Consider the following 14,420-nt stretch of genomic DNA (forward strand, 5'->3'; position numbering starts at 1 on the left):
CAGATTCAATTTCTATCCTTTTAGTTTTTACAGAGCAAGCAGAGAAGTTAAAGCTTCATGGTGCTTTATGATCAGTTAGGAGTCCATTATATCTGGAAGCACTCTTCAAAATAAATACTTCTTTGAGAAAATCAAAGGGGCTTTAGGTTATTTGCAATTCAATAAATATAAAATGGCACACTTAATACCGTATTTATTTATCATTTTTTATTATAGCAACACTCCTCCGCAAATAAATACAGCAATATATAAGTGTGCTACTCTGTCTCAGTTCTAAAAATAAAAATTGGTCACATCCATTTCTCTTCCCCTTTTCCAATGCTATAACAAGCATGTGAGAAAATACACGGCATATCTGTGTATCAATGTTAAGATCTACTACAATGATATGTTGGACAAAGAATGACATGATTAGTATGATGATGTATTTAGTATTTGGGGATAAGTAAAGAATAAAGCATTTCAAGAGAAATGGATGTAAGAATTGCACATAGTAATATGCTGAATCAAACAAAGTTGCTCAATCCATACGGAGAGGGAACTTGTATTTATACTGAAATTTCCAATAGGATTATAATTAAAGAAGGCAGGCAGTTGTAACTTCGAATGATCAGTAAAAGAAAGGTTGTAAATCAAGCATTACCAGCATTTATTAACTGGTCTAGTAAGATCAGTAAGGTTTTATATGCATCTTTATAACGGCATCCTTCCTCAACTTAACACAATGCCTGACTAGTCACAGTTCCAGCACATCTAGATGGTGGCATGTTGTTCCTGCTTCCAGACACTGCCTGATTAATAAAGCAGATGATTTTATTATGACTAATCACTGAGTACTTGATCAATATAAAATATAAAAAGTGCTGTAATGCACACACATTATAGATATGTTGATCAGGGACCAATAAGCAAGGCGAGTTGCACATAGTGTAGAAGTCTTCTGAAAGTGAGAAAGTTTTGGCCAGCCACAAAATAGCTGTGTAAAAACTCTTAAAGGAGAAGTGTCATTTAATTACTCTTCTCAGATCCTTCAGTACATCAAGCTAGCCTGGACCGCTGAGCGTTGCACTTCAGCAACAACTGGACGACCACATGTTCTTCCCTCCGTCTTTATGAAGTGTACGGAGTTTTACAGTACACTGATAAGTAGTGCCCTCTCTGCTGTGCAACCCCACATTTTATGACAGAATTGCTGTGTGTAGGGGTTAAGTTGATGGACTGAGACAAATACAATGAACAAATAAAAATAAGACTAAATTCAAGTCACTTTCAGCCATGGAAATACACTGGATAATTGGGGACAGATATTCTCTTTCAGCCCAAGCTATCTCACAAATTGTTATTGTAAAGATAAAACGAAGGCAAATCTAAGTTGTCTTAAATTCCTGGAGTAAAATTGGCTTATAAATATTTTTTTAAAAAAAAATGCTAGCAAAAGAACTTGCAAATTTTATTCATTTCAAAGAAGGCATATCATTATTTTCTAAATATTGGTATGCTTAAGATGACTAAAGACTACCTTTCAAAAGCACTCAGAAACTTCCCTTACAAAACCAAAACCATATTAAAATGAATGTGCCCAATAATAAAGTACAATGGCATTTAACCAACAAGACCACTAGAGGGCATGTTTTTAAAACAATGTGTATTACAAATGAAAACTTTATGGTTATTATTGTTAATAAAAATCATACAAAGAAGCTTTTACTTTATTTCACAGTGGTTGATACTACTTTAGAGCACAGGTGTCAAACTTGCCTTATGTCACGTGACATGTTGTGACGTATCGTGACTTTTTTCGCATTGTCGGAGCTGGGATGGGCATGGTGTCTGCATGATGCAACCGGCCCACGGGCTGGCAGTTTGACAGCCCTGCTTTAGAGATATACAAAAAGGTGCAGCATATAAAGATATATATACCTAAAAACAGAAAGGAAATTCAAATATTCTACAAATTTAAATATTTTGAGCTCGAACACCTGTTTCGTCAAAAGTCTTGAATATCATAGGATTTAAAAGGCTGTGATTATGAAAGTGGCTCCTGGTTATTCTGTCCCAGAACAAAATGTGTATGTATGTCTGCATGCATGCATATATGATTAGTCACTAAAAATAATCAGCCAACTACCACTTTTTTCCATTAATTAAAAACGTTGGGTGAGGCAGAAAGCTTGTCAGGTATCAGGAATAGAAAATTCTGGCTACCTAGTTGGAACACACAAAGGAATACTTATGCTTCAGGTAAGTGGGGTGAAAATGTACTACAACATTTTCATGCAAATCTCTGAAGAGCTTTGCTCTCTAAGTTTTGTTGTAGAGCAGTAAGTGAGAACACAGTGATTCCTACATGACATCCTTTGAATTGTCTGATTTTATGATAATACTTTAGAACTTAAATTACATTTTTGATTGCCTAGATGAACATCAGTCATGATAACCAAAGTGTCTTTCAAGACACTTTTAAGACACAATATTAAAGTCATGCATTATTCCAAGAAGATGGATCCTAGAATATGCAGATTTAACCATAACTAGTTAAAGCTTAGATTTGTTATCTTAGATTCCATTTTTTTCTTTCATGCTGACTAGCAACATGTGAAATAATAATAATAATAATAATAATAATAATAATAATAATAATAATAATAATAATAAGAAGAAGAAGAAGAAGAAGAAGAAGAAGAAGAAGAAGTTGGAAGGGACCTTGGAGGTCATCTAGTCCAACCCCCTGCTCAGGCAGGAAACCCTATACCATTTCATTGGGAAAGGTTGTCCAAGAACCTGGAATCTGATGTAGAGTATTAAGTCTGTTTGTAATAAATTCAGGATTGTAGTGTTTGTCTGTTGTTTGTTCTGCTCCATTATCTGAGAAGGGTTGGTTTTGATTAAAAGGTAAAGGTTCCCCCGCACATGCGTGCTAGTCGTTTCCAACTCTAGGGGCCGGTGCTCATCTCCGTTTCAAAGCCGAAGAGCCAGCACTTGTCCGAGGACATCTCTGTGGTCATGTGGCTGGCATGACTAGATGCCAAAGGCGCATGGAACGCTGTTACCTTCCCACCGTAGTGGTCCCTATTTTTCTACTTGCATTTTTACGTGCTTTCGAACTGCTAGGTTGGCAGAAGCTGGGACAAGTAACAGGTGCTCACTCTGTTACGCGGCACTTGGGATTTGGCCTGCCAAACTGCCAACCATCTGATCGACAAGCTCAGCATCCTAACCCACTGAGCCACCGCGTCCCTATGGTTTTGATTATGCGCCATCAAATCAGTGTAGATCAACCTTCTTCATGATGAGCTAGCCCTAACATGTTTTTTCAGGTCTTCAAATGGAGCACTTATCACTGCTGTAATCCATCCAACTTACAGCTGGTAATCAAGTAGGCTTTTTATAGAGGAATGGAAGTGATATTTAATTATTAATGTACTACAGAATAGTGAAGTGTTGGCTAGTGAAGCTAATAACTAGCATTTCAGAATTATCTCTTTTTTCATCAGAAAACCAGATTGAGTCCCACAAAATTGAGCTGGTGAACTGCCTTATCATATGTTGATACTAAATGTTTAAAACATGAAGGAGAAAATATAGGTTAAAAATAATATCTTAATTATTTTCATCAGTGACTATGGATTCATGATGAATGTGTGGCAACAAGTTACACAGAGTGTACTTGCCTTATGTGCACACCATGAACTACAAATAATGGCTTTGAACTAGAGAATATTTAGCAGTTAGATGAAAAGATTCAACAGATGGAAAAAACACAAATCAGTGAAATGTGTTATCAATCTACTTGGGAAGCTGAACTTGTCTGTAGATACAGATGTTGATGAGAGATCTCAGGATTATATTACCTTAAAGGAATGTAATAGGTGAATGGGTGGTCTTCAAAAAAATTAATATTTGAGATAAAAATCAAAGCAAAGGGTTAGAGAGAGAAGAAAATATGGTTAACCTTTTTTATTTAGACAGGGATTCAGTTTCAGTAGAGACCAATTTTTCAAAAACATGACAGCATTTGGCTTTCTTAACAGAAATAGTTTGTGGGCAATATGACATGACAACTTTCCGCAGCTGCTTGAAAAAGTATTTGGTTCACCAGGGGTTTTGCCTTTGGTTTGATGCAACATAATAAAGGACTTAAGCACACTGCATCAAGAAATAATATCTTGTGGGAAATGAAGAATAGAAAAAAATATTAAAGATTATTCAGTATAATCCACCAGAAGATACTGAGTTTGATTTGTGTGGGTGATTACTTTTTGTTTGGTTTTAGAACTTCAGGATACCTCAGATCTTTTTTCCAATTCCTCCTAGGTCTTTGGGGAAATGGGGTGGTCAAAAAGCTGGTAGTGGGAATCACCTTTTGTCATATTGCTATATCTTAGGCTACTTTAGTCCAGGGCTTTTCAACCAGTGGTACGGGTACCACTTGTGGTACATTGGCACCTGGCAGGTGGTACGCGACCACCCTAGAAAAGTGGTAGCGGGGGAGGGGAATGAGCTGAACCGGTGGCAGCACCGCACAAGCCTGAGCGAGAGACGGCTGGAGCTGCAGGGCTGTCAGGGCTCAGCGGAAGCACCAGGATCAGTGCCAGGCTCCAACTGGAGCTCGGTGCTGATCCTGGCACTTCTGAGCCCAGAAGAAGCGCCAATCAGCTGTAATGTTGCAGCATCTCCAGGGTCTTGTGATTTACATTCAGATGCTTGGCAACTGATTCATATTTATGATGGTCACAGTGACCCAGGGTCATGTGAAGTGACCAAAACCTGCTGCAACCACCCAGAAGATGGGGGGAATAAAAACCAACCCCCCACCCCACCCCCGCTGCCAATCCTCAACAGAAATGCTCACAACAATGAAAACCTCGGACAGGAGCAAGAGTGCCACCAGGCGGGCAGGCAGGTGTCTTGCTCGGCTGTGGCTTTAGGGGCACTTTTTCAGTCCCATTGTAACTTCAAACTGTCAGTAAGCGAACTGTTGTAAGTCGAGGACTACCTGTACTTCATCACTTTTTTCCTTTTTTTTTTTGGTCATCAAGTTTTTGACACCTTGCTATGCGACTGGTGGTACTCGGATGGTGCCATATCCTAAAAGTGGTACAATGGGTGAAAAGGTTGAAAAGCCCTGCTTTAGTCCATTGGAAGGTATGAAGATGAAGCCATAAATGGATACAAGGTGCTCTCCGTAAGCCTCACTTTTATTGAGAGGGTTGATTTCTTTTTCACTCCTAGCATTCTTTCTTTTGGTCGAGCTTGCCAGGGTTTTCCAAGTGAGAGGCAAACCAAATTACTACTCATCCCATCACTGCATATTGAATTGACAGGAGAAGAAATGATAACCCATTTAAACCTCCAAAATTGTATAGCATCCCATCCCACTAATGCTTAATTCTGGGTAGGCAAACTCCTGAGTCTGGTAGGCACATTTGGAAATTTGAGATTTTGTGGGTGCCACATGGTGTGAGGAAGGGGGAGCCATAAAAAACACATTATGGTGAGTGTGGTCACTCATAAAATACCAATCTTCCAAGTAAGCCTTTAGCTATTTTTGGATTTGATTGGTCTGACAGCAGGGTACCTCTCTAAAAACTCAACATAACTTTGGTATAGGAGGAGAAATGGCAAAATAAAGATAGAGTTCAACGTTGTCCATATTGTCCAGTGGCTGTGGAGGAAAGAAAATCCAGAAAAATTATCTCACTGCTTCCCTATAAGAATAGGGACAGAAACCTGGGAGTATTGCCAACTGTTGTATTCTGAGCCCTCCCTCCTCCTCTTCTAATTTGAGGATGCAGAATGGAGCTACAGTATTCTTAAGAGATTGGAAAGAAATCCATAAACCATCCACTTGCACACTTTCTCTACCTTAGTTTGATTACAATAATTACCTAATTTATTTTAAAAAAGTAATCTAATGCATATTTGGACAGGAGAGCACAAAAATTCCAGAAAGTGGAATCTAGGATAGGAAGCTAAGAAAAAATTCTGGGAAAAGGCAGTGATACCAAGCTTGGCATAAGGTAGATTCTCTTTTTACACTTATAATCATTAGTTGTTGTTTTTCTTTTACATGGCAGTTTTGTTTTTTTATATTAGAGAAGTTTGATAGGTTAGTTCTTCGGGAGAAGGGCGGTATAAAAATTTAATTAATTAAATAAATAAATAAATAAACTTCATTTTATTTTTAGTAGTTCATAAAGCATTATAAACTAAATAAAGCTATCCTGATGATTGATGTTCATTTGAATTCAGTTCAAAGAGCTTATTCAGAAATATATTACCAATATTCTTAAATTTAGATATTTGAATTTTGTATTTTATTCCTTCTCCTGCCAACCTAGCAGTTCGAAAGCAATGCAAATGCAAGTAGATAAATAGGTACCACTTTGGTGGGAAGGTAACAGCTTCCATGCATCTCATCATTTAGTCATGCTGGCCACATGACCACAGAAGCATTTCCAGACAATGCTGGCTCCCTCAACTAGGAAAAAGAGATGAGCACCACCCCCTAGAGTTGGAAACCACTGCACTGGGGAAAACTTTACCTTTATTTTAAAAATGTTCCTTATATATTCAGTTAATATGAACTTATAAATCATATTGTTTTGATCTGTTTCTCCATAATTTGGTGTATATGAAATATTCCTTACATAATTCTAGTGATATTTCATTTTAATTTATCAACTGATTATGCTTTATTTATGTAAATAGAACAGAATAGAATAACAGAGTTGGAAGGGACCTTGGAGGTCTTCTAGTCCAACCTCCTGCTCAGGCAGGAAAACTGATACCATTTTAGACAAATGGTTGTCCAATCTCTTCTTAAAAACTTCCAGTGTTGGAACATTCCCAACTTCTGGAGGCAGGTTGTTTCACTGATTAATCGTTCTAACTGTCAGGAAATTTCTCCTGAGTTCTAGGTTGCTTCTCTCCTTGACTAGTTTCCATCCATTGCTTCTTGTCCTGCCTTCAGGTGATTTGGAGAATAGCTTGACTCCCTCTTCATTGTGGCCACACCTGAGATATTGGAACACTGCTATCGTGCCACACCTAGACCTTCTCTTCATTAAGCTAGACATACCCAATTCCAGCAACCGTTCCTTATGTTTTAGCCTCTAGTCCCCTGATCATTTTTGTTGCTCTTCTCTGTACTCTTTCTAGAGTCTCAACATCTTTTTTATATCATGGCAACCAAAACTGCATGAAATATTCCAAGTGTGGTCTTACCAAGGTATTATAACGTAGTAGTAACACTTCACATAATCTTGATTCTATCCCTGTGTTAATGCAGCCTAGAACTGTGCTGGCTTTTTTGGCAGCTATAGCTCACTGCTGGTTCATATTTAAGTTAAATTAAATATTTAATCCTTGATCAATTTTTATATAGTTGCATTTTCTTCTCATAATTCTTTTGTGTTTACACCAATGGTCCTAAACATTAAACTGTGACGTATGTTTTTTCATTTTTTTAAAATACTGTTACACAACCAAACGTTTTCAGAGTTGATAATTTTTTATAAATGTTCAGTCAAATGATCTTTTACTCCGTTGTAATAAACAAAATCAGATTTATAAATATGTGTATTGGAGGAAAAAAGGATACTAATTCTTAGAACCTGAACTGGATCCAGACTTAAAACAGATCTGTTAGAATTAACGAGATTAACCTTTTTTATGGATTTTGGCAAATTAGAGTGAATCTGGATTTGTTAGAAATTTATTTATTTAAACTATCTGTATGGCTGCCAGAAGAAGAAAAATATTTTCCTGAATGGGGTATGTCTAAACTAGATACCAGGACACACTTGTAATCAAACACAAATTGATTTATTGACAAGCATCTTACCAGCAGACAGGAGGCAAGAATCCCCAAAGAAGAGTGGAGTTACCATGCAAGTTCTCTTCATAGATTTATGCACCTTCATTTGATTGGCTTCATTAAAACCACAATTAATTAGTAACAATTTGTCATATGTTATTGATAAGGTTAATTTTACTGATAGATCCATATGTCTATTATATTAGTGAAAAACAGGGAGATTTATGCAGTCACACTTTCCCTATGCAATATACCTTTAATCCAAACAGTAGGCTTTAGAATTCTAACTAAATTGTTATTTTAGCCTAACAGTTATCCACCTTGGTTCCCAGCACTTAACAGTTTCCAGGCTCTTATTATAAATGAAGGCATTTGGCTTACATTCCTGGAGTTAGCTCTTCTACCTATTCTTGTTAGTGCTTTTTTATTTTGGCCATGCCTGAGGATTCTAGGTATCTGATTACTTTTTTCTGAATTTGCAATATGCTTATTAGGAAATATCTATCAATTAAAATCCAAACTTCCTGCTAGATACCCAACTTGAAAAATGTGACTCTGAGCAGCCAACAGGATTAAAAATGAAACAAGATAAGCAATGAACATAAAAGAACTAGAACATAAAATAATCCAAACACATCATATTAAAAGCGTAAACTAATTTTCCAAATTCAATATTCTGCCATCACTTTTTGGGGGGTGGGGTTTTTCCAAGCTTTTAAAGCCTTACTAAAAGCCAGCAAAGTTGGGAGTGACCAAATTTCAAGGCGTATGTTGTTATAAAGGATAGGCACCACAACAGAAAAGCACATTTTTCCCTGGGTCCCATTATATGGTATTGTTTCATGGATAACAGGTGCTGGTGATGACCTATAAAGCCCTAAATGGCATGGGCCCGGATTATCTAAGGGAGCACCTGCTGCCAGCGTCAATTTCCCATCGTCCTGTGCGCTCCCACAGGGAGGGCCTCCTCAGGGTACCGCCGGTCAAGGATTGCCGACGGGCGATCCCCAGGGGGAGGGCATTCTCTGTGGGCGCGCCTGCCCTATGGAATCAACTGCCAACAGAACTCCGGACTGCCCCCGACCTTCGTTCATTTCGCCAGGACCTAAAAACCTGGCTCTTTGAGCTATCTGGTCTGGACTGAGGGGTTTAATGTTTTTAAATTGTGATTTTAATTTTTTGCGGCTAGACTTAATTTAATTTTATTTTAATTTTATATTGTATTGTTTTTAAATTTTGCCTTGTAAACTGCCCTGAGTGGGAGTAGGGCGGTATATAAACCGAATAAATAAATAAATAAATAAATAAATAAATAAATAAATAAATAACACCTGAAACATGCACTGTGCCAGACCTTGTGGAATTGGCAAACTTAATCAGAGATCAGACCTGTAGATAACCGTGCTCTGTGTCATAAAAGGTTTTATAGATGATAGCCAGCACTTTGAATAGCACCCGGAAACCTATAAACCAATGCAGCTTCTAAAGCTGTGGTGCTACATGAGTGTATGGTGATGCATCCATAACTACCACTGCAGTTTGAACTATCTGTAGTTTTCAAATGGTCTTCCAGCCAGCCTCACATACGATACATTACAATAGTTCAAGGAGGTGATCAAGACATGAGTGATTACGAGCAGGACCTTCTGATCTTGGCATACAAGCTAGATTTGTACAAAAGCCAATTTGTCCATAGCTGCCATCAGCTCTTCAAGAACCCCAGATTGAAGCTCAGTTCTGTGTAAGGAGTGCAATCCCATTCCAAGCTAAAGATGGAAAAATCACTAGATTCGGTAAGTCTAAAACAGTAGTGTCCTGGTAAATATTTAAAAACCGATTCTGTTGGCTTCATTGCTGATGTGGTTCTGAAGACCATGGAATAGTTGACTAATGAACTCAATATCATGACTCATCTCTGCTCTCAAATGCCCTCCAAAAGTCCAGAAAAATTTAACAGATGGTTCTCATAAGCTGGTGCAAGCTGGCACACCATTGTGTAAAACCCACGGGAGTCCAGTGTTGCTCAGATGGAGCTGAAGCGTGTTCTTCCCTATGCAGAAATAGGTACAAAAAACCTGATAGAATCACTTGGTTGATGTGGAGTGGAAATGTACAGTTGTTTATCATCATATACTTAAACCCAACTTGATGGATTCATGTAAATGTTATATAGAAGTGGATACATAGAAGAGCCCTGAAAAGCATAGGTCTAGGAATAGCTGGTTCTATCTGTTGAAAGGCAAAAAGGGCTCCCAAGAGGTCTTGTGGTTAACTAGTCTCCCCTGCCATGTGGACATAAAATGTCACTAAGCAGTTCCTTTATGCTGCTTGATGAGAGGACTTTCATCTCACACAGCAAAATGTCTTCAGACTGCCTAGAGTTCTGGTATACTTAAGGTTATAAGGTTATAAGTTATAAGAGATTGCATGTTATATATATTTGCATGAATGGATTAATTATGTATGTATGTGTTTCATTCATGTCCAGTTCACAGAGACTTCCGGGACAGGTCCCTGCAGTTTTCTTGGCAAGGTTCCCCCTCCCCACAGATGTGGTTTGTCATCACTTCCTTCCTAGGAGTGAAAGTGACTAGCCCAAGGACATCCAGCAGACTGAAGTGAGGAAAGCTAAGGCTCAAAATGAACTAAGGCTTGCGACCAAAGTCAAAAATAACAAAAAAAGCTTCTTTCAACATGTAAAAAAACAAGAAAAAAGTGAAGGAAATGATTGGTCCATTAGTGGGGGAAAGTGGCAAGAAGGTGACAAGCAACAGGGAGAAAGCAGAACTATTTAACTCGTTTTTTGCATCTGTCTTTACACAAAGGGAAAAAAACAGTCCAACCTACCAAAACCAGTGCCATAAAAAACAGAATAGAAGCACAAGTTAAGATAGGCAAGAAAATGGTAAGTGAGCACCTGTCCAGCCTAGACGAGTTCAAATCACCAGGACCAGATGGATTACACCCCAAGGTTCTCAAGGAACTGGCAGACGTGATCTCAGAACTACTAGACTATATTTTTCAAAGATCCTGGAGTACTGGGGAACTACCAGAAGACTGGAAAAGAGCTGATGTAGTTCCCATCTTCAAAAAAGGGAAAAAAATAGATCCAGGAAACTACAGACCTATCAGCCTGACCTCAATACCTGGGAAGATTCTGGAAAAGATACAGGTGTACAGGTATAGTATAGGTGGTAACTTGCTCAATAGTAGTAACTGTGAGAGGGATCTTGGAGTCCTAGTTGACAATCACTTAAATATGAGCCAGCAGTGTGCTGCAGCTGCCAAAAAAGCCAACACAGTGCTAGGCTGCATTAACAGAGGGATAGAATCAAGATCACATGAAGTATTAATACCACTTTACAATGCCTTAGTAAGGCCACACTTGGAATACTGCATCCAGTTCTGGTCACCACGATGTAAAAAAGATGTTGAGACTCTAGAAAGAGTACAGAGAAGAGCAACAAAGATGATTAGGGGACTGGAGGCTAAAACATAAGGAACAGTTGCTGGAATTGGGTATGTCTAGTTTAATGAAGAGAAGGGCGCCGGGTGACATGATAGCAATATTCCGATATCTCAGGGGCTACCACAAAGAAGCTATTCTCCAAAGCACCTGAAGGCAGGACAAGAAGCAACAGATGGAAACTAATCAAGGAGAGAAGCAATCTAGAACTAAGGAGAAACTTCCTGACAGAACAATTAACCAGTGGAACAACCTGCCTCCAGAAGCGGTGAATGCTCCAACACTGGAAGTTTTAAGAAGATACTGGACAGCCATTTGTCTGAAATGGTATAGGGTTTCCTGTCTGAGCAGGGGGTTGGACTAGATGACCTCAAGGTCACTTCCAACATCATCATCATCATCTAATTTAATTTAATTTAATTATGGGACTTGTATGCCGCCCTATCTCCCGAAGGACTCAGGGCGGCTAACAACAATAAAACAACAATAAAAACAATGAATACAAATATTAAAAGAGATTAAATTTTACAAACCCCACTAAAAACCAATAAAAATTAAAACAAAATTAAAAACCCCGTTGTCAGTCCAGGTCGGCCAGTTGGAAAAGGTATGTCTTTATGTCGCGACGAAAGGACCGGAGATCTGGGGCCATCCGAAGTTCTCGGGGGAGCTGATTCCAAAGGGCAGGCGCCCTGACAGAGAAGGCCCTCCCCCTGGGGGTCGCCAGCCGATCATCATCATCATCATCATCATCATCATCATCATCATTATTATTATTATTATTATTATTATTATTATTATTATTATTATTATTATTATTATTATTATTATTATTATTATCTGATGCATTAATCGTTACACCAAACTGATTCTCATATTTAGTTTAGAGGTTGATAAAATCTGTGCTCAGGAGAAGACTTTCACAAGTGAAGGTGAATATACGTGTCTCAGGATAATGTTGCAAAATCCAATCTTGGTTGGTCACCAGCACCAGAGGTTTTGTCTTCCGAGCACATGCAATACCACACAGAGAACAACACACACTCCACTAGAGAGAAGATGCCTGAGTATGGGCTCCAACACGAGTCTGAAAGTTTGGAAGACAGAACCTCTGGTCCCGGTGTCTGACCCAGATTGGATCCCGAAGAAGACTTTCAAATGGTTTCACAGTAAATGTCGTGCAAACAACTCATCCTCCCACCTGCAGACTAGAATGTCAGGACCCCACAGCCCAACTAAGACCTCTATAACTTTTTAAGGGCTAATGCTTGAAATATTTATTAGATATATTATCCCACTTTCCCTACAGGTAGTTAAGATCAGCATATAAATTGAAGTTTTCAGGAACTAGAATCAGTTTACCAAGTTCATGACACAATCTTACAGAGAGAAGACCTAAACCTTTTATAAAAAAATGTTTCATGTACCAGGCATCAATGGTACCGACCCTTGTATGGATGAGGACCCGAGATGGAGAAATTTGCTATCCAAAGTCAAAGCAGGTGTGAAGTACAACTCTCAGTCAAATAGAATGAGTTGTTTAATGGCAATGAAAGGGAATAAACTGAAAAACGTACAAGACCATTAGTTACTCTACCTTTCCCCTTCAACCAAATATTTCTGCAGTGATGTTAATTTTCCACTCAGACAGCACCGAATGAGGTAAGAGCATGGCACCTCCCATATAGCTTCACCAATGGATGCTGTGTTAAACTTTCTCTGCTTGGAAGTATCTCACAACTACCTCACTCCTCTGGTGCCATTTCAAAGATTAATGAACAGCATCTTGTTGAGTTGAACAGATTAGCATGTTTTAGTTTACATTGATGATGTAATTAAAAAATTCCCTGAGTGGTAGGCTATACCTTAAGGATTTGCATTAAACTTCTAAGAAAGAAAGAACTGAGAAATAATCATTAAAGAGAATGTACCAGTTTGGAGGAAAGTAGTTGCTACTTTTTAGGGACGCGGTGGCTCAGTGGGTTAGGACGCTGAGCTTGTCGATCAGAAGGTCGGCAGTTTGGCGGGTCGAATCCCTAGTGCCGCGTAGCAGAGTGAGCGCCTGTGACTCATCCCAGCTTCTGCCAACCTAGCAGTTCGAAAGCACGTAAAAATGCAAGTAGAAAAATAGGGACCACTCTGGTGGGAAGGTAACAGCGTTTCGTGCGCCTTTGGTGTCTAGTCATGCTGGCCACATGACCACGGAGATGTCCTCGGACAAGCGCTGGCTCTTCGGCTTGGAAACAGAGATGAGCACCGGCCGCTAGAGTTGGAAACGACTAGCACGCATGTGCGGGGGAACCTTTACCTTTACCTTTTTAGTTGCTACTTTTACTGTTCTTAAAAGAAACATTGGGTGTCCTTTTCTTTCTCTTTCTTCGATTACATATAGACTAAACAGATTGAAGCCATTAACCAAACAATATATCAAAAATTATTTAAAATATGGCACAGTAGTAGAGACAATTTATACTAAATTACACCACTTAAGCAGAACTGCTAATTAACCTAATAAGAAAATATACTTCAGCAGCATCTAGAATTTCTAAAATAGCAAAATTTACTTTGCAAACTTATTCTAGCACTGATAATAAGAAGTAGGTTGTCAGTCTTAATAAAAAGGACAAGGATTATAGTCTGATAATAGGATATGTGAAAAAATCAATAGCTTTAGTCCCCTAGCATGTATATCTGCTTGCTCGACTCATAATTTATAAAATTTGAAAAACTTCTTAAAATGTATTTACCTTTGAAAAAGTGAAAGCATAAGTTTACCATGGCTTATCTGTACGGTATCATGTACTGTACATGTTAACAGATTCTAAAGCAAATAATTTTACTGATTTCTGTTACATTCCAGATTTTTATTGCTGGAATTTGTACCAGTTATACTGAAATGTTAGATCTAAAGATTATAAAGTGAAACTTGAAAACATCTCTTGATTTCATGAGATTTTGGATTTTTTAAGATTAAAAAATATTTATTTTGGAGTTCTGTGAATACAGTTTAAAATAGTGGGCACTTATATATTCCTTAATTACACATTGTCAGTTTTACTGTATGAGTTTATGGTGACCTAACCCTAACCCTAAGTGGAATTTTCCTCCAATGGGAATTTCCCATGTATTTTACCA

The sequence above is a fragment of the Vipera berus genome (assembly GCF_964194415.1).
Source record: "Vipera berus genome assembly, chromosome: 7".
NCBI classification, from domain to species: domain Eukaryota; kingdom Metazoa; phylum Chordata; class Lepidosauria; order Squamata; family Viperidae; genus Vipera; species Vipera berus.